Consider the following 19,718-nt stretch of genomic DNA (forward strand, 5'->3'; position numbering starts at 1 on the left):
CAAGCACTTGTAAGAATGTTTCGCATTTCTAAAGATCAGGCAAAAGCAATTATAAATGCTTGTCCTGATTGTCAGCTTGTGAAACCTCCTGTATCTACAGGTGCGGTCAATCCAAGAGGATTGCAAAGCTTGCAAATATGGCAAACAGATATTACAAAATATCTGCCTTTCAGGAAATTCAAGAATATTCATGTGTCAGTGGACACTTTTTCAGGTGCAATCTTTGCCTCCCTGAACACAGGGGAAACTGCAAAACATGCATGCCAGCATTTCTTGCAAGCATTTGCATCATTAGGTGTACCTCAAGAAATAAAAACAGATAACAGACCTGCCTACAAAGCACAAAGCCTTGCCTCATTCTTAATGAAATGGGGTGTGAGTCACACCTTTGGCATTCCTCATTCTCCTAAGGGTCAGGCCATTATAGAGAGGACACATCATACTTTAAAATCCCTTTTGGATAAACAGAAAAGGGGGGAGGCAGAGGCTACGCCTCAAATGCGTTTGAACAAAACTTTACATGTTTTGAATTTCCTAAACAATTCCTTTGCAGAGCCCTCTCCGCCAATCATTAGACACTTTTCCAACAACACTCAGGCGAAATTAAAGGAAAATCCTTTAGTGTTGATTAAAAATCCAGAAACAGGACAGATTGAAAGTCCATTTTGATTAATAACCTGGGGCAAAGTGTATGCTTGTGTCTCTACAGGTTCAGGGCAGAAGTAGCTTCCAGCAAAGAACGTGAAACCGTATTGGCTGCAGAAACAAGCGGACGACCACAAGAGCAGAGAAGCGAGCACACAAATGTGAACTGCATCAAGACTGCAGTTAACAGTTGTTATAAATGCAAAGGCAAATTTGGGTTAAATAAAAGAATAATTTATTATAAAACAATTTTTATAAAAAAATAAACAATGAGGAAAAACCACAATAAAACAAACAGCGCAGCGCTGGGTGGACAGGGGTCTATACCCAAAGGTATAGGTGTTCCCAAATCCACGAAGGAGGGTAGACTGTCCGGGGTTTTTATAGGGATTTTGTGCCTTGAGGCCAAATTCCAGGCAGGCACCATTCACCAAGGGTCCTTGATTGTTGGATGAATTGATTTCCTGGCGTTGGAGAATAGAGTCAAATAGACATCCGGACAGAGTCTCCTCATATGTAAAGAAGTTCTGGGTGTTCCTTGATTTCATTTTGGTTCAGGCCATCTGGATGGGATGGTTGGATCCGGGTTGGAGCTGATGGATATCTCGGCTGGACTTTTTCCCTTTGTCTGCCTGATTGCTTCCCCCAACGGTGGCCTGCAAGGCGGGGTGTTCAGGTCCGGTGATGAGTATCTCGTCGGAGCCTTTCCCTGTCAGCCTGATGGTTCATGTCCTGTCCATTCTTTTCCGTTGATGGGCGCCGAGCCTGTCCCTGTCAGCCTGATGGTCCATGTCCTGTCCATTCTTTTCCGTTGATGGGCGCCGGCTAGGGTCGTTATCTCTTGAGTGAGAATTCGCGACTAGATCTGGGAAGGACTTGTGGGCCACACTGTACTTTATATTTTATATTATTATTGCTACAAATATATTTATTTAGATTTCTACGAATTTTTACAAGTTCATTTATCACAGTCCCCCGCCTAATAATCCATTACATTAAAAATTCGTGTTATTTTATCCAATTCTGCGGGGGAAGGACTATAATTTTCACTCACATTCATTTTCTTCCCAGTCCGTTAACGAATTCTCACCATATGCTTGTGCCAGGTTATGTTTATTTTCAAAATTCTTTAAGGCCTTCATCGCGTTTTTGTTTTCCTTTTCCTCCTCTAATTTCATTAGTTTAGAGAGGGAAGTAGGTTTCCCTTGTGCCTTCTCAGGATCGATTGGAAGGGTGGCAATCTGCATTCCTTGCACAACAGAGTGAATTAGTCTGATGAAGCAAGGAATTAAGCAGGGAAGGAAAATGATTCCGGCAATTGAACAAGTTATGAAAAATACTAGCTTCTTCCACCAAGCCCCTTGCCTGAATATCTGGTCCCACCAGGAGGCTTGTAGGATTGAATTCCATTTTTGGACTGGCACATGCACTACTTTCTTTATTTCAGCAGCCAATCCTTTTATTGTTTCTCCGTAATCGTCTATTTCCATACAACACTCGGATTCGTTGTATCTGCCACACACTCCTCCCTCCTCGGCTAGCAGATAATCGAGAGCTAGTCTGTTTTGATACACAAAAGCTCTCATTTGTGAATGTTGTTTGGCTAGGAGTTCTAGGGCTTCTGAAGTGTGGTTGGAAACCATCTCTACCACCGCTTGCAACCTGATAAGTCTGTTGAGGAGATAAATGGGGGTTCTGTAACCCCAGCTGCCATCATTTGCCCAAGTAGCGGGCCCGTAATATTGAATGATTCTTTCGGCAGGCCATTCTTCCTCGTTCCACTTCTGGTTGCCTCCCGCTATTGGTAGTTCCCGTTTTAATTCCCTCCTCTGTCTGTTTAATGTCTCAAAGAGAGGGGCTCCCAATGATTTACTCTCTGTTTTAGGTAGAGTAAAGAAAAAGGGCCGAATTATTCCAAGTGTGCAGGATCCTTTCCACTTTCTAGGTAGCTCGCTGTATGCCTTTTTTCCACATATCCAATATATGCCATCAGGAGCTTCCCAACCCTTGTTCAACTTTGCCGGATCATCCCAATATTCTTTCAGGCCTATTAGCTCATGGAAGGGATTGGCCCCAGAGTTTTTGTACCAGCAAAGTCCAATTATTTCCATCCATTCACAGTTATTTCCCCGGGAGCGACTCCAATAGCCCGCGGGTGGTTCAGGTTGCCAGGTTTTTGTTTTGCTGTCCGAATTCACCGTGAGTGTGCTTACACACGGGGTATAGCCTACTAAATCAGTGAATTCTTTTCCTTCTCTGCTAATGCAGACGGTACCGATTATTCTTTGGTCTATAACCCATCCCTCTGGTCTTTGTTTTGTTTTTGATATTTTAGAGCCTTCCCATTTTAGAAGTTGCTCTGGGGTTAGTCCCTCTCCCTTCCAAGGCCACCTTTCAGCCGATTTTAAACCGCCACAGATCCAACAGTTAGATAGACCTAATTCTGTGGCTATTTCTTGCATTAGATCTATGAAAAGGTTCTGGTTGGGGGCTGGCAATCCCCAATTGCTGTATTGTCTCTCTAATTGCTCATAGTGCTCACTAAGAGAGTTAAGCCTCTCTTGTTCTAGCCTCTTTTTCCGAGCTTCCACTTCTCGCCTCTTTAACTCTAGGGTTAGTTGTTTTATTTTGTTTTCAGGGTCCATCCCTTCCTCATCCCTGGAGAAGCAGAACACTTGGTCGAATTGCAAACATACTCGGTCATCACCACTTTTTAACAAATCAAGAATTATCGGTTCATTATTAAAAAAAGCTTTCTCTTCATGTTTTAAATTTCTACCTTCCCAATACACTTTCCCTCCCATGGTACACATTTTTAAGTTTGCTTTATTGTAACATAAAGGGTTAACCTTATAATATGCCAAAAAGGTGGATTGTCTTTTTCCTCCTATCCAGACAGTTTTGTTACATTGGCTGCAGATTGGAATTGGAGGGAGCATTCCCACTTCTCTCCTATACCTGAAATGGGAAGCTTCAGTTTTTCTTTTCATAGGAGTTTTAGACTGCCCGTCCTTAAGACTTGCCTTTGAGTGATAACACCAGACCTCCCCCTGTAGTTCACAGAGATTATACTGAGTGCCGTTGGATAAACAAAACCCCTTTTGTTGTTCTGGAGGACAGTCAATTATTCGTCCGGCATCTGTGGCAGTCTGGCACCGCTCACACTTCCCTAGGGGATGATCCCCCAGAGGCACCTCGGGGCTCATTCCCTTGGTCAAGCACATGGCTAGATTCAGGACTATCAGGATTCCCCACCGGTGTATCCCTCTGCCTTGCCCTTCGCCCATATAAAAATATACGGCGGGGATTACCATCTTCCCGGCAGCAAGGATATTCTTCAGGGGCCCTTGTAGTCCTTATGGCGTACCTTCTTTTGAAAGCAGCCCACCAAGACGACTTAATCGTGTCTGTCCTGCACGGTACTTTTACTGTCTTTCGGCACTCGATTTCCAAAGCTTCTGCCTTGGAGTCTAGCTTCCCCCTTATCCCTTTTTGAAAAAGTAGGAACCACTCAGGAGAGTCGAGTTCTAACAACCCCGCCCTGGTGGCAAGTATTAAGAGACGGCTAGTCAAATCCTGTTCCTTTTCTAGACACTTTGTACACAATCCCTTAGGTTTGTACCCTCCCCAACAGTGGGTTACCCAAATCTGGTTACAATAGGCGCACTTAAAATGTATAAACGGAAAACAATCACACTCAGGGTTGATACAACTTATCTGGTCGTCACTGGTCATTTGTGGTGACGCTGAAGTCTAATTTTTAGTTCTCCCGGAGGGGTGGTGACTTTCCACTTGGAGGTGTCGTATTCCTTTACTTTTTTTACTCGAGATGAGTGCGTCCAACCTCTTTCTGCGGTCCGGACAGCTGTGTCTGTGGTCAGGAGAACCAGGAAAGGTCCTTCCCAATGGGGGGTGAGGGGAAGCTCCTTCCACGCTTTGACGAGGACTTTATCCCCAGGCTGTATCTGGTGTATTGCGAATCCCAGAGTGGCGCTTTGGGGGATCAGTCCTCGTTTTCGCAGTTCCTGTAAATTTTTGTTGATAGCAATGAGATATGGTTGTATTTGCACATCCTCCACTTGAGGGTGTCCTACTGGCATTCCATGTTTGTATGGCATCCCGTACAACATTTCAAAAGGGGACAGACCCGTTTCAGAATGGGGCATTGTTCTAATATTTAGTAAAGCAAGGGGGAGACACTTAATCCATGACATTTTCGTCTCTATCATGAGTTTAGACAATTGGGATTTAAGTGTCTGGTTCATTCTTTCCACCTGCCCGGAACTCTGAGGATGCCAGGGAGTGTGGTATTGCCACCTAATACCCAGAGCTTCTGAAATTTGTTTTATAATTTTTGAAGTGAAATGAGTTCCTTGATCCGAATCAATACAGTCCACTATCCCATACCTAGGGATGATTTCTTCCAATAAAATTTTTGATACTGTTTGGGCCGTAGCCCTTGCCCTGGGAAAGGCTTCTACCCAGTGCGTTAGTTTGTCAACTATTACTAATAAGAATTTATATCTACCGATTTTTGGTAATTCAGTGAAGTCCACCTGGATCCTCTCAAATGGTCTGTATGAGAGAGGCCGCCCTCCCCAAACAGTTTGTTTGGAGTTGGATTTATTCACTTTTTGGCAAACCACACACCCCTGTACCTCTTGTTTGGCAATTTCAAAAATCCCCTTGCATCCGAAAAATTTCAGGAACTGATCAGCCAGCGCCTGAGTTCCCCAATGGGTCTGTTTGTGTAGTCTTTGTAATACTCTCCTTGCCACTCCCCTCGGGATCAGTTCCCTCCCATCAGGTAACCACCATTTTCCTTGTTTCATGACTCCCCCTATTTTCTTGAATTCTTCAATCTCTTTCTCTGAAGGGAGCATGGGGATTTCAGGCGATTCCTCCGGAGTCACCTCGGGAATACTTACGGTAAGCAGAGCTGCTCATTTTGCCTCTTTATCGGCTAGGTTGTTACCTCGGGTTTGAAACTGCAACCCTGTCTGGTGTCCTTTTACATGGACAACTGATATTTCTCTCGGCTCCCGGACTGCCTCTAGAATCTGTCGGATTATTTCCCCATGAATTAGGTCTTTTCCTTTGGTATTTATCAGACCCCTCTCTTCCCAAATTTTTCCAAAAGTGTGTACTACACCGAAAGCATACCGTGAATCTGTGTATATGGTCCCTCTCTTTCCTTTCAACCTCCGGAGGGCTCTTAGGAGAGCATAGAGCTCGCAAGCTTGTGCAGACCAACTTGCTTTCAAAGGACCAGATTCTACAACTTCCCCAGATGCACCATTTATTATCGCATATCCCGATTTTCTTTTTCCCTCAATAATTTTCGAGGATCCATCTACAAACCACTTCTCTCCCCCTTCTAACTCCTGATCCTCTAAGTCCGGTCTTATTCTGGTCTGCAGCTCCACGATCTCAGAACAGTTATGCACTAACTTCTCTAGAGGTTCACCGAATAAAAACTGAGCAGGATTTTGTGCAGAAGTAGTTTTCAATTCTAAACCGGGTGAGCTGATTAAGATGGCTTCATATTTCAGGAGCCTGGAATCAGTCAGCCACTTCTCTGCTTTTTGTTGCAATATGTTTCTCACATCGTGGGGAGTGTAAACTACCAGGGGAGCCCCAAAAGTTATTTTCTTCGCTTCTCCCACTAACAGAGCCACTGCTACAATTGCTTGTAAACACGTAGGCCAACCCCGACTGACTGGATCTAAGATCTTTGAAAGAAACCCTATAGGCTTCTTTTTGTCTGACCATTCCTGAGTCAGGACTCCCTGTGCTGTTTGTCCACTCACATCCACAAACAACTGGAATTCTTTATTCGTATCTGGTAGAGTTAGTACCGGGGCAGTCATAAGAACAGTTTTTAATTTCTGAAAATTAGACTCATCCTGTTCAGTCCACTTCAGCCTGTCAGTGTTTAATCTTTCATATAAAAACTTCACCTTTTCACTGAAACCCTCAATCCACTGCCTGCAGTATCCCAAGAGCCCTAGAATTTGTCTAATTTGCCTTTTTGTTTTTGGTGCAGGCAATGCAAGGATGCCTGCTACCCTCTCCGGGTCCAATTTTTTTTTCCCTTGAGATATCCAATGTCCGAGATATTTTATTTCAGGCTCTGTGAATTGCAGCTTGGATTTTGATACTTTCAAACCTTTCCTTCCTAGAAAGTTTAACAAGGCAATCGTGCTTTTCCTCACGCTCTCTTCAGTCGGTCCAGCTATTAGCAAGTCATCTACATATTGCAAAAGCTTTGTCTTGTCCTCAAGAGCAAATTGGGTTAACATTTGTTCTAAAGCTTGTCCGAAAAGGTTCGGAGACTCCACAAACCCCTGGGGGAGGACCATCCACCTTAGCTGTTGCTTACGGTTTGTATCTGGGTCCTCCCACTGAAATGCAAAATAATCTCTACTCCTTTCATCCAGAGGGCAAGTCCAAAAAGCGTCTTTCAAATCAATCACACTATACCACACATCTTCTGGTGTGAGCCTATTTAGTAAAGTATAGGGGTTGGCCACCACCGGGAATCTAGTCCGGGTCCTAGCGTTTACCGCTCGTAGGTCCTGGACCAATCGGAAGCTGCCATCCGTCTTTTTTACAGCCAGGATGGGGGTGTTGTGTTGAGACATGCAAGGTTCTAAAGTTCCCCCTTTTAGGAGGTCATCAATTATTTGTTTCAACCCCCTTCTCCCTTCCATCGGGATGGGATATTGTTTAACTCTTATGGGGTCCTCAGAGTTCTCGATTTCTATTTTGATAGGTTTGATATCTAGCTTTCCTACCTCTCCTTTTGAATGCCATACTTTTTGAGCTTCCCTTAGGAGCTCCTGGAGGCTTTTATCTTGCCACCCCTCGATCTTTTCTAATTTTCTCCTAATATCTTCCCAAGATTTAGCAACGAATTGTGTTTTTAACAGAACCTCCCCCACAGGAGAGTTCGGGTCAGTCCCAGAGTAAATCTGTAAACTTCGCCGTAATCTCTCGATCCATTCAGTGGGTGGTTCCTCTTTTCCTTGACACTCTCTAAAAACTTTGCTAATATTCTGGCCCCTAGGGACCGCTTCTCTTATACCTTGTACAATCATGCTCCTTAAATCCATCATGTTCCGTCTGCCTTCCTCCGTCTGTGCATTCCAGCTCGGGCTTACGCTAGGCCATTTCTGGTTACCTGGCGTCCCCTGTGGATTGCGTCTGTCCCAGTCTCTGATACCGGCTTGTTTAATCATCTCTCTTTCCTCCTGATTAAACAATGATCTCAGGATTGCCATAAGATCGTCAAAGGTATAAATACTACTCCCTAAAAATTCATCTAACCTCTCAGCCACCCCAAAAGGGTCATCCAACAACCGCCCCATCTCTTTTTTAAATGCCCTTACATCTCCAGAGTTAAGGGGTACATTCACAAAACCGATCACTCCCGGGGCCGTCGGTACTTCCCTAAGAGGGAACAACCGGTGCCCCTCTTCACTGTCTCCCCATTCATTATCCGTCATTCTCACTCTCAAACGGGTTCTACTTGCGGGAGGGGAATTGGTGATTGTGGGTTGCCTCCCTGTTATCAATTGTGGGAATTCTGCCGCCACCCGGCTGAAGGGAGGAATCCCCTCCGTTGTATGGGAGGGTCCCGGTTGTGGCGGCTGGACCGGCAGGGACGGATAGGGTGATCCCCAGCCTTGTGCAGGAAAAACCTCCGAGGAGGTTGCTGTGGTTACGGTGTTTACAGGCGGGGAAAGGGGAAGGGCTGCCGGCATCGCTGCTGGCCCCGAGTCTCCCGCTTGAGACACACGTATCTCAGTGGGTTGGTCTCGGGGGCCCAAGGGTGCTGAAGGCACCACTTGATCTGCAGAGGAAGGTCCCGCCGGTCCACGATATGGGGGTGGTAAGTGATCGAGGGGTTCCCAGGACTCAGCTCTCGACTCACGTTTTTCTTTTTGTTTTATTGGAAATAGCCCTACTCTGACATTTACCCAGAGCTTAGCATATTCCCTCTCCTCAGGATCTGAGGGGACCTTGTTCTCCACATAGGAGAATAACTTATTACACGTCCATTTTTCAAATGTGCCTAACACTGGCCAAGTGAGGTGACTTCTCAACTCCTGTCCTCCCCAAACCTCCATACAATAATGTATTAATTTTTCCTTTGATTTCCCCTTCCTCTGGGGACAATCTTCCCAGTGTTTTAGCATCCACCCCAAGGGACTTTCCAGTGGGATGTCTGGTGATTCCTCCCCCTGATCGGAGGAATCTTTCCCTGTGCTTCTTCTTTGAAGCTTACTCTTTTTCTGCCCCATACTTCGCAAATATATATTCTTACCTTTCTTCGACTTCTCCGGGAGTCAATATCTGTTTCTGCGTTGTGTACTTACTCTAGGAATCAAAATTTGCCGATACTCACCTTTCAGCGAGCTGAGCTGAGGTCTCTTGTAATCGGTACTTTTTGATCCTCTCCTGGACCTCTACCTGGGTCCGTTAACTAAAAGGGTTTACCAATTCTCGAGCTCGACAAGACGTATCCTTCCCCTTTTAGTTCCTTGCGATCAGTTCCCGAGACACCCTTTGGCCTCAGGTTTTACGAGTGTGTGTCGAGAGAAAAAAAAACTTTCACTCTGTATCGCTTCCTTCGCGGCCGGCCAATTCCCTCGCGGGAGGATGGAAACGCGGCCTTGAAGTCCACACTCGCTTCGTGATCAGATCACGTCTCACACACTCGCCCGATCGCCCACTCAACCAGCAGTACTTACAGCTATTTTCCTGCGTGGGTGTCTTTGTGCACAATAGACGTTTTACGAGCAAAGCAAGCCGCGGCTTCCCGAAGGCTCCGTGCCTTCCCGAGCTCTCCGATCCGGATCCTTTTCCTTTTTATTGTGGTTTTTATCTCAGCCTAAATTTGGTTCGGATATCGGAATGAACTACGGGGGCTCTCAACTCACCAGGCCGCCAAAATCAGCGGGGGTACCCGTCCTGGGCAGCGAGATTCCCCGCAGTTTCTCCGATCCGAGTCACGGCACCAATCTGTTATAAATGCAAAGGCAAATTTGGGTTAAATAAAAGAACAATTTATTATAAAACAATTTTTATAAAAAAATAAACAATGAGGAAAAACCACAATAAAACAAACAGCGCAGCGCTGGGTGGACAGGGGTCTATACCCAAAGGTATAGGTGTTCCCAAATCCACGAAGGAGGGTAGACTGTCCGGGGTTTTTATAGGGATTTTGTGCCTTGAGGCCAAATTCCAGGCAGGCACCATTCACCAAGGGTCCTTGATTGTTGGATGAATTGATTTCCTGGCGTTGGAGAATAGAGTCAAATAGACATCCGGACAGAGTCTCCTCATATGTAAAGAAGTTCTGGGTGTTCCTTGATTTCATTTTGGTTCAGGCCATCTGGATGGGATGGTTGGATCCGGGTTGGAGCTGATGGATATCTCGGCTGGACTTTTTCCCTTTGTCTGCCTGATTGCTTCCCCCAACGGTGGCCTGCAAGGCGGGGTGTTCAGGTCCGGTGATGAGTATCTCGTCGGAGCCTTTCCCTGTCAGCCTGATGGTTCATGTCCTGTCCATTCTTTTCCGTTGATGGGCGCCGAGCCTGTCCCTGTCAGCCTGATGGTCCATGTCCTGTCCATTCTTTTCCGTTGATGGGCGCCGGCTAGGGTCGTTATCTCTTGAGTGAGAATTCGCGACTAGATCTGGGAAGGACTTGTGGGCCACACTGTACTTTATATTTTATATTATTATTGCTACAAATATATTTATTTAGATTTCTACGAATTTTTACAAGTTCATTTATCACAACAGTGATCAGCTTTTATCCCACGTGTGAAAGCAGTGAACTTTGGGTTTCGTAGAAAAGTGTGGGACATTGTTAACATAATACTGCCTCACTTGTAAAAGCGTGGTGTGAATCGTGATGGATTGGCATTTAAGAAATGTTATAGATACATATTATATTGTTGGCTTTTCGCAAATATTAAAATGAATTTTATGTGTATAAGAATGGGAAATTTTGTTGTATTAATATAGTTTTCTTTATTTCTGTTATTGATGAAACTTAGAAATAGTAGTATAATACATATATGTTAGGCTATGGCATAGTATTAAAATAAAAACTGCTATTGTTTGTATAACCCAAAGACTGAGAAAAAAAAATAGCTAGAGAACTCCTGCATTTGTAAACTATCTTATCCAGATGAAGACAGCAGTGACCAGAACTCTGGGGGGAGGAATTTATTGCATTTCTGGTATCAGGGAATGTAAATCTCAATGGTGCCAAGAAGATTGATCTATTGGGAAGGGGGCAAGGGAAAACTAAACAGAAGAACACCAAAGATCCTAAGGAGAATGTATGAATATGTATGAGAGTGTATGAATATGTATGAGAATTTATGGATATGTAGTAGGATTCTGTTTTTAAGGGACAATCCTTTGTTAGTAAGGTGTGCTCTCTTAGCTGAATGCAGAGACACCCGGCCGTATCTGTATACTTTATTTTTTTTCTCCCAATTGTCTTTTTTATTAAACTTTTAAATTCTGTAAAAATTATGTGAACCTTGTTTTTCACAAGAAGCAAAGAGAAACACCTAAGGAAGTTTAGGCTGCTGGAGGCTGATGGGAGTTTTTCTCCTGGACAATAACTGGCCATTTCTGAGAATTGACAGTAGTTGTGACCATTGAAAAGTGAGATCAACCTGTGAACACCACCTTAAGACCTAAGCCCAGGAATTTCTTGCTCTTTTTGGTTTCCGGCTTTGAAAGGTAGCAGAACTCCAGCTGGCTCCCATCCCCTGCCTGGGCCATGCGGCCCGGGTGGGGGCTGGGCTGGGCCTGCTGCGGTCCCCGGGCAGGAGATGGGGCCTGCGGGGCTTCCCCCAGGCCCAGGCCAGGCGGGCTCTGCTGCAGCCTCCCAGGAAGCCTTCGGAATGGCTGAAGCTTTTCCCAGGGGGCCCCCGGCTCTGAGCGCTGCTGAGCTGAAACCTGGCACCATGAACACCTGTGGCTTGAGCAAGATTTTAACCCTTTTACTACCCAGATGAGATTTGCAGATTTAATCCTTTTTCCAGGAAGAGGGCAAGAAAGAGTGATCAACAGGTAAAGAGACAACATAAACTATCAAAAACAGTGAAGAAAGGAATTAAGCTTCAGATGGGGGAGAGAAATAAGGAGATGCACTAACAAGCTGAAATATTCTTTTGCTAAAGCTATGGAGATGGACAATAGTGTTCTGAAAAAACTCCTTTAATTCATGAAAGACTATTTTGGAGGGAATGGAGTATTTCAAAGTGTGGATCTAAGCAAATGGTGAAGTAGTCATGATCCTATAAGATGCTGGAACAAAAAAAGAGAAGTGATAGTTGTTGAAGATTTGTGGCCCTTAAGAGGTAAAGAGAAAACTTCTGTTTCTAGAGATGCTCAAAGAAACAGATGAAGAGAACTTCTGCCTTTGAATAACTCATCCTTAAAATGACACCCCTGGACTTATGACCCATAACACACCTCAGAGTGGTGTGAAATGGGAGGAGAGAACCGATGACAGAGTTTTCTGGGAGGCTGGCATCAGAAAAATAGAAAGCCATGAAAAAATGGTTTTCTTGTGAAAACCTCCATAGATTAGCAGAAGATAACTTCTTTTTCTCTACAAAGACTGATGAAAAGACTATAGCAAAGTTGGGACTGTTTTAACCACCAGGTTTTTGTTTGTCTCTATGTTGTTGTGGGGGCCGGGAAACCGGCTGATTCAGAGATCCTGGCCTTCTCTTGGAGGCAAGGTACTTTTCTCTAAGAGAGAGAAAAGTATCACTCCCAGTAATCTTTGAGTTAGTTATGTTAAACTGTTACACTCCATTGGTGCTCTCCCCTGCCATTCCACCCCGATACCTGTATCCCAGTTTGCCCCCACCCCTCTCCTCCCCTATAAATACCCCAGTTTTTCCCCTGTTTGAGAGAGCTGCTGTCACTGGCTCCCTTCGCCGAGGGCCTGGCTGTAATAAAGGCCAATTCTCTGCGGAACGCCACACAGCGCTCTGGTCTCTCCCTCCGCATCACCTGCATGCTGCTGCCGAGCTGAGCTGAACTGAAATCACTCGCCGAGCAGAGGCCGTGTCTGTGCCCCCGGGCAGTCCAACCGCAGACCGCTTCTTCTGGCAGTTGCGGCACCCCTGCCACCTCTGTCGCTGCGGCAGTTGTCATGTGAACAAGGGAATGATTGGGTAGTGGGGAAAAAAGGGTTTCTGGAAGTTTTATTCTGGTTTCTTATCCTTGTAGTTTTGTTAATAAACTTTCTTTATTCCCTTTAAGTTTTAAGCCTGTGTTGCTCTTCTTCTACTCCATATCTCACAGCAAAAAAATGAGTAAGTTTTCTAGTGATTTTTTAGCTAATGCTTTAAAACCACGACAATCGTGTCAAGATTCAGAATCTTGCACGAGAGATAAAGCCATTAAATATGAAACCAAATCAGGGATTACCCCTGTGCCTTACTACTTTACTGATTGCTTTAAGTGATGCGATTTTTCCCGTAAGTCAACCAAAAGAAAATGTTTGGGTGACTCTAGCCAATGCATCAGGCCTAGACACCATCTGCTTGACTCACACAAGTCCAGAAAAGCCATTCTCGACTTGTTTGGTGGGCTTATCAGTAGGTGAATGACCAATTCAAAACAATATTCCTTCAAAAATTTCACAGTCCATTCTAAACCCTGCTGACAGATGGAGTTTCTGGACCAAATATCTCCCTGAGGCACCTTATGAACCACAAGAATTAGATATCCTTGTGTGATAAATGTAACCTTGGATAAAAATTCGTGAAAGAATAAATAAGTATATAACTGGATTTGTAACAATGTAAAAATTATATAAAATATAGTGTGGCCTAAGAATTTCCCCAAACCCAGCAGTAACTACCCATTCAGGTGGTAACGACCCTAGGCGACGTTCATCAGCCTGAAAGAAAGAGCAGGACACGAACAATTAAGCTAAACAAAGAAAGGAGCCAGGCCGAGATGCCCATCGACTCCACACCACACCGGGACACCCCTTCCTGCAAGCCCCGACTGAAGATGCAATCAGGCCAGACAATAAGAGGAGCCCAGCCGAGATATCCATCGACTCCGCACCGGATTTGGACACTTCACCCTGAGAGTCCAACCGAAGATACAATCAAGAAGCACTCAGAACCTTTCACATGCGAGCGGACTCTGCCCAGTCGTCTATTGATTCAGTTCCACGGTTCCAGGAAATTCATTCAACCAGCCATCTAAACTCTTTGTTGAACAGTAACTGCTCGGAGTTTTGGCCTCAGGACACAAAATCCCTATAAAAACCCCGGACAGTCTACCCTCCTTCGTGGATTTGGGTAAATCTGTACCTCCGGGTATAGACGTCTCCCTATCCACCCAGCGCTGCGCTGATTTATTGTGGTTTTTTTCTCTCGTTGTTTGTGATTGAAATTGTTTTATAATAAATCGCTTTTTATATTAACCCTATTTTGCCATTGCATTTATAACACTTGGTTCAACAAGGATGGAATTTTGTATAACATTCAATTTTTCTATATCAAAACAAAGCAAGGATAAAATGACAGACGTCACTCCAAATCATGTTCTGTACAAGGAGGCGACATCTTGGTGTAACTTTACATCAGTTTTAGTTACACTACCCAGTCATGTTCCATTGCAATTACCGAAAGGGGATTTCCGCATTTGTGGAGATAGAGTTTGGCCCGCCATTCCATCGAATGTTAGTGGTGGTCCCTGCAGCATTGGAAAACTCTCTTTGTTGACACCCAATATAAAAATGATAAAAGAGCGAAGTCGCAGAGAGAAGAGGTTTGTCAATCAGTATGCATTTAATTGTAACAATGAGTTTTATTCATGGAATTTTGGATGAAGATTCGCAGCAGCTCTCCTATAGCCTTAAGTAGCTTCAGCAGCAGCCTTGAAGTATTTGGATAGATTAGGCTGCTGGTTAAGCAAGTGATCTCATTCCATATCTCTCACTTTGAGTGATTTGTTAACTGTCATTCAAAGCGCGAGATGCACTACTCTGCAAACCAGAGCAGCAGTTGATTTTCTTTTGCTAGCGCATGGACATGGGTGTGAAGAATTTGAAGGAATGTGCTGCATGAATCTCTCTGATCACTCAGAGTTAATTCATAAAAGCATTCAACAGTTGAAAGAGGGAATAGCTAAACTTAAAGTTGAAGAAGGGTCATGGTTGGATGGTTTATTTGGATGGTTAAATTTTACACCATTGCGAAGAGAGCTTGCAAGGATGGGTATATTCATATTGATTGTCATTGTAATTATCCTGGTGTTTGTGCCTTGTTTACTTCAATTTATTCGGCAAATGATAACAAAAGCTGCTAAAGAAGTGCTCTTAGTTCAAACAGAAGGGGGAGATGTTGGGGTCAGAGATGCAAGATATATACCTTTATCTGTGATGCCTAACTCTGACACCCAAGAAAGCACTGAATTTCATATAGCACCATGGAGACAACTGTTAGAGTTAAGTAGAAAAACTGAAAATGTAAGTGTGTAAATTAGACAGTTTTCTTAAGTCACTGGGTAAAAAAGTTAAAGTTTGTAGTTTAAACTAGTTTAGAGAACAGAAGACAAGATGGAGGATTTAGGGCGTTGTCTCTTGTCCTTCTTCTTTCTTCTTCATCTTCTTCTAGAGGTTTTTGGGTAGTAGTAGGTGATTGGATAGAATATGCTGCAGTGCAGCACACAGGTGTTGGGTCATTGGGTCATTAAGAAAAAATAATTTACTTGGCATCTGTTAATTGGGTAAATGGACATATAAAAGACCTTGAAGATCTTTGTTAGCCATTTTGCACCTTTCTGTCTTGGTGCACATAGCTCCTTGTACCCTGTATGCATGTAATGCTGATAAAAGAAGAATAAACAACCAAGTCTGAACAACAGAAAACTGCCTCTCTCTCATCAATTTCAGTTCAAGGGGAGAAAGAACCCAACCACGGGTGTCCAATAGAGAAAATGGGAAGTAGAAAATTGTCGTTCTAATTGGGAACGGCGGGAAAGAACGACACGGACTCTCAAGGGAGTCACAACAGGAGAAATCTTCTAGTTTATTGCTCTAGGCTTGTTATATAGATTAGTTCGTGGAAAGTACAGAAAGGAAACTCTTATTGGTCAGTAAATCACTACATCACCATCATTGGTCAGTGGGGTTCACCATCCCCTGACTTTCTCCTGCAAGGAAAACAAGAGGACAGACAAACAGCACCTGGCAGTTGTTTTCTGTTTCTGAGGATTGTTTTGAAATCCTCCTATGAATTCTCAGGCTAGCTTCTCAGGCAGGACTGAGAGGCCATGGGACCTGCAGCCTGCTCCAAAGCTAGCATCCATAGAAAATAAATCCTTTTGTTTACTTCTGCATGCAGTCTTTGCTTTTCTTCATTAAACTGCCTTTATCTCAACCCAGAAGTTTCATCATCTTATTTTCTCCCCATCCAGCAGAGGAAGGGAAGTGAGACAATGACTTAGTGGGCACCTGGCTGCCAGTGAAGGCCAACTCACCACAAAGGCTGTTGGAGTCTGTGCATGGTTTAGAACTGTAACAGGAAAAGCTTTTGTCTGGCGTGAGGTTTGATTTCTATAAACTTGCTTCCATTTGGCTGGACATCTAGCAAGGTTTACTATTCTTCAGTTATTAGCTATAGAGTAGAATAGTTCAGTTGGAAGGAACCTACAGTCATCTAGTCCAACTGTCTGACCACTTGAGGACTGTCATAAAGTTAAAGCATGTTCTTAAGGGCTTTGGCCAAATGCCTCTTTAACAGACATACAGGGGGCATTGACCACCTCTCTGGGAAGACTGTTCTGGTATTTGACAACCCTCTTGTCAAATAAATGCTTTTTAATGTCAAGTATAAACCAGGTGCAGTTTGAACCATTCCCACACATCTTGTCACAGGATACCAGATAGAAGAGCTCAGCACCTGTCTCTGCTTCCCCTCCTCAGGAAGCTGCAGAGAGCCACGAGGTCACCCCTCAGCCTCCTTTTCTCCAAACTAGACAAATCCAGAGCCCTCAGCAGCTCCTCACAGGACATTCCTTTCAGCCCTTTCACCTGCTTTATTGCCCTCTTCTGGATGCATTCAAGTACCTTCACATCCTTTTTAAATTATACAGCCCACAGTTCTCAATACTCAAAGTGAGGCCAAAGAACTGCTAGATACAGAGGCGATAATCACCTCTTTTGACCAGCTGGTTATACTGCATTTAATGCACCCCAGAACATGGTTTGCCCTCTTGGCTGCTGTCTTAGTTTGAAAGATAGGTGTCTGCTAAAGAAGGTAGAAGTCTCCCTTGTGTTGTGATATTGGCTTTTCGCAAGTATTAAGATTAATGTTATATGTATAATGTTAGAATGGCTTTTGCTGTGTGAATGTAGTCTTCTTTTTCTCCTGCTATTAGCAAGAATTTAGACGTTAGGTTCAGGTCCTGCCTGAACAGGCAGGATAACCTCCAGTGAACAGATGACGAGGCCCAGGCTGCTATCAATGCCCACCACCTGTGGAAGAAGGAGCCAAGGCCCAAATCAAAAGATGATAAGAAAGGAATTAAAATTGCAAAGCCAAGAAATGCACATGCTCTAAAAAGGCGGATCCATGGAGTGGCCATGCAAAACAGTTCTTGGAAAAGTTTGAATATGCATGAAATCCATGTGGCAAAAGTAGTATATAAAGGGTGTTCCCAAGACACCAGGTGTGCTCTTGGCAGAGAGCTAATCACCTGGCCATTTTAACCCTTTGCTTTATTATCTTTATCTCCTATTGTATTTTTGTTTATATTAAGCCTGATGTGCGGAATAAAAGGAACCCTATAACTCGCAGAGTAGTTATAAGAGCAGGTATGAATTTATTCAGCGCTGAGGTGCATGGGGGATATCTCCTCCAAAAAGCATGCACCCCTTTTTGATTGGGTTTCCCCTTTTTATCCTTTACAGACCAGGTTTACACGATACGCCTAATACATATTAATTTTCTAACCCCGCCTGTCTTCCCTTCATATTACAATTAGCCCCGTGCCCCTTTCAGTCCTTTGGTCGACTTTTTTGGAACTTTAAATCCGTTTCTGTTTCTTCCGGCTTAGGGTTTGAGGAATCTCCTTTATCCTGTGGTGCCTTTGTCTTTGCATCTTGCTTGTGTATTCCAGCTCCTTATCTCATCTTGCAGTCTGGCTCTTTTTCCTGTTCTTGTGGATTAGGGTGTCAGGGTCTGGTTTTATCAGACACCCCTTTTAGTTAAGCATTTTTCTTTGTTTCAAGCCTTTTAAAATTTATCAGGAGAGTGAACCTCGTTTTTCACACTTGGAATGGAAAAAAAAAATGTAAACCCCTTCTCTCCAAAATATAATAATTTTGAAATTAAGGGGCTCTCAGGCAAATTATATGGGAATAGGAATAACAGTTCTTTACTAGTATGTATAATAAAGCAAACAACCAACAACTACAGCATTAACAACAAACAGAACCAGGAACACAGTAACAGTCTTCTTGGTCACAGGCACTTTCCCCTTTGGTGCAGTTCCGATCACAGTCGGCAGGGGGTGTGGGCAGGTGCGGTGATTCCCCTACGGCTGCAGGAGACACTCCGGCGCGGGGTCGGGGAACACGTAACAATGGTGGTTTTGTCCGAGACGGGAAGGGATGGAAGAGAGGCTTTGCTTCACAAACCCCCCTGGGGCAGTCGATCCCGGTGCCCCAGCAGGACTCTGAGGAGCACCAAACTGGAACGGCAGGAATGAGCAGAAATCGTGGAGTGGTGGACGAGATGTATCAGAAGCTCCGCGGCGGTAGCTGGAACTGCGGGACGTCCTAGCAGGGCAGGGCGGTGTGGGGCTACAGCGTAGTACTACCCAGAGTAGTGCCGAAGAAGCGGTGGGGGCGGGACAGCGACGGCATGGCTCTGAGCAGGGCAGGGAGAGGCGAGCTCAGTACTTCCGGGCACACGAGCGGATGGGGATAGATCCCTCTTTTAGTGAGGTGGGTGTTAATAAGGTCCCAGTCCAACGGCTGCTCTTACAAGCAAAAGACTCGCCCCAAAAAGGAAGAAGCAGTACAGGACTGGACTCCGGTGGTGACAGTGAATTCTCCCCGCAGTAAGCAACATCTTGCCCATCCTCTTCCCGATGCCGAGAGGAAGAGAGAGCAGCTGCCCCCAACCCCCTCCTTTACCTGCCCCCAAAAACTCGTGGTATCTCCCCCCCTCAGAAAAAAACTTCAAGAGAAAAAAAGAAGTGTAGCTAGATGCTACACTCCTCTCCCCACCTTGGCCACTTCTTTTGTTTTTCTTAAGTACCCATAAGTACCCAGTAGTTAGTTTCCTAGCAACTTATGGGAAAAAATTCTAGAAGTAAAAAAGAAAGAAACCCAACCCCGAACAGCTACCAGGACTCACTGCTGACTCCAATCGGGCCTGCTGCCAATCAGCACCCCCATATCCCTTTCTGCAGGGGTGCTCTCCAGCCATTCGCCTCCCAGTCTATACTTGTGCCTGGTGTTTCTCTGTCCCAGGTGCAGAAGCCAGCATTTGTTCTTGTTAAATTTCACAGAGAGGGATGACGGGTTTGTCTTTACAAACAATCTGTGGGTCTCCTGATAAGATGAAACTATCACTGAGAGATAACAGAAACAATGGGCTGGATTCCACTGAAAGATGAAAGAGGCACTGAAAGAGCACTATGAATTCCACAAAAGCTAAGAATTAAGAAGGAGATTACGCATTGAGAGGAGTGGATGGTATCCCAGGTATCAGGCGTTTCCGGCAAGTCTGTACCTCTCAAGTACCTCAGCCTATGGGGAAAGAGAGAAGGGACATGAGGCCAGAAAATTAGGATAAAAAGGAGGCTGCGCCCCCCAAAAATGTGAGAGACCCCAGGGGAATGCCCCATGGCCTCTCCTTTTATTTGAATAAAGTAAAAGGACTCCTCTGTCTCCTTTTCGGACATAAACCTCTGGTGTTTATGGATTAATTTTCCTGACAATTTTTGGTGGCTCAGTCCGGGATATCTCCACCGTCCAGGCCGGCAGGCAGCGAGT

General features: G+C 44.6%; 1 pseudogene; it reads left to right on the forward strand.

Moving 5' to 3' along the window:
• Window positions 1-14,228: 14,228 nt before the first annotated feature.
• LOC148183443 (syncytin-A-like) lies at window positions 14,229-18,498 on the forward strand (annotated as a pseudogene).
• The last annotated feature ends 1,220 nt before the right edge of the window (window positions 18,499-19,718 follow it).

This window comes from Pseudopodoces humilis, chromosome 12, assembly GCF_049639895.1.
Source record: "Pseudopodoces humilis isolate 2021_Gansu_Grassland_sample_001 chromosome 12, ASM4963989v1, whole genome shotgun sequence".
In the NCBI taxonomy this organism is placed as follows: Eukaryota; Metazoa; Chordata; class Aves; order Passeriformes; family Paridae; genus Pseudopodoces; species Pseudopodoces humilis.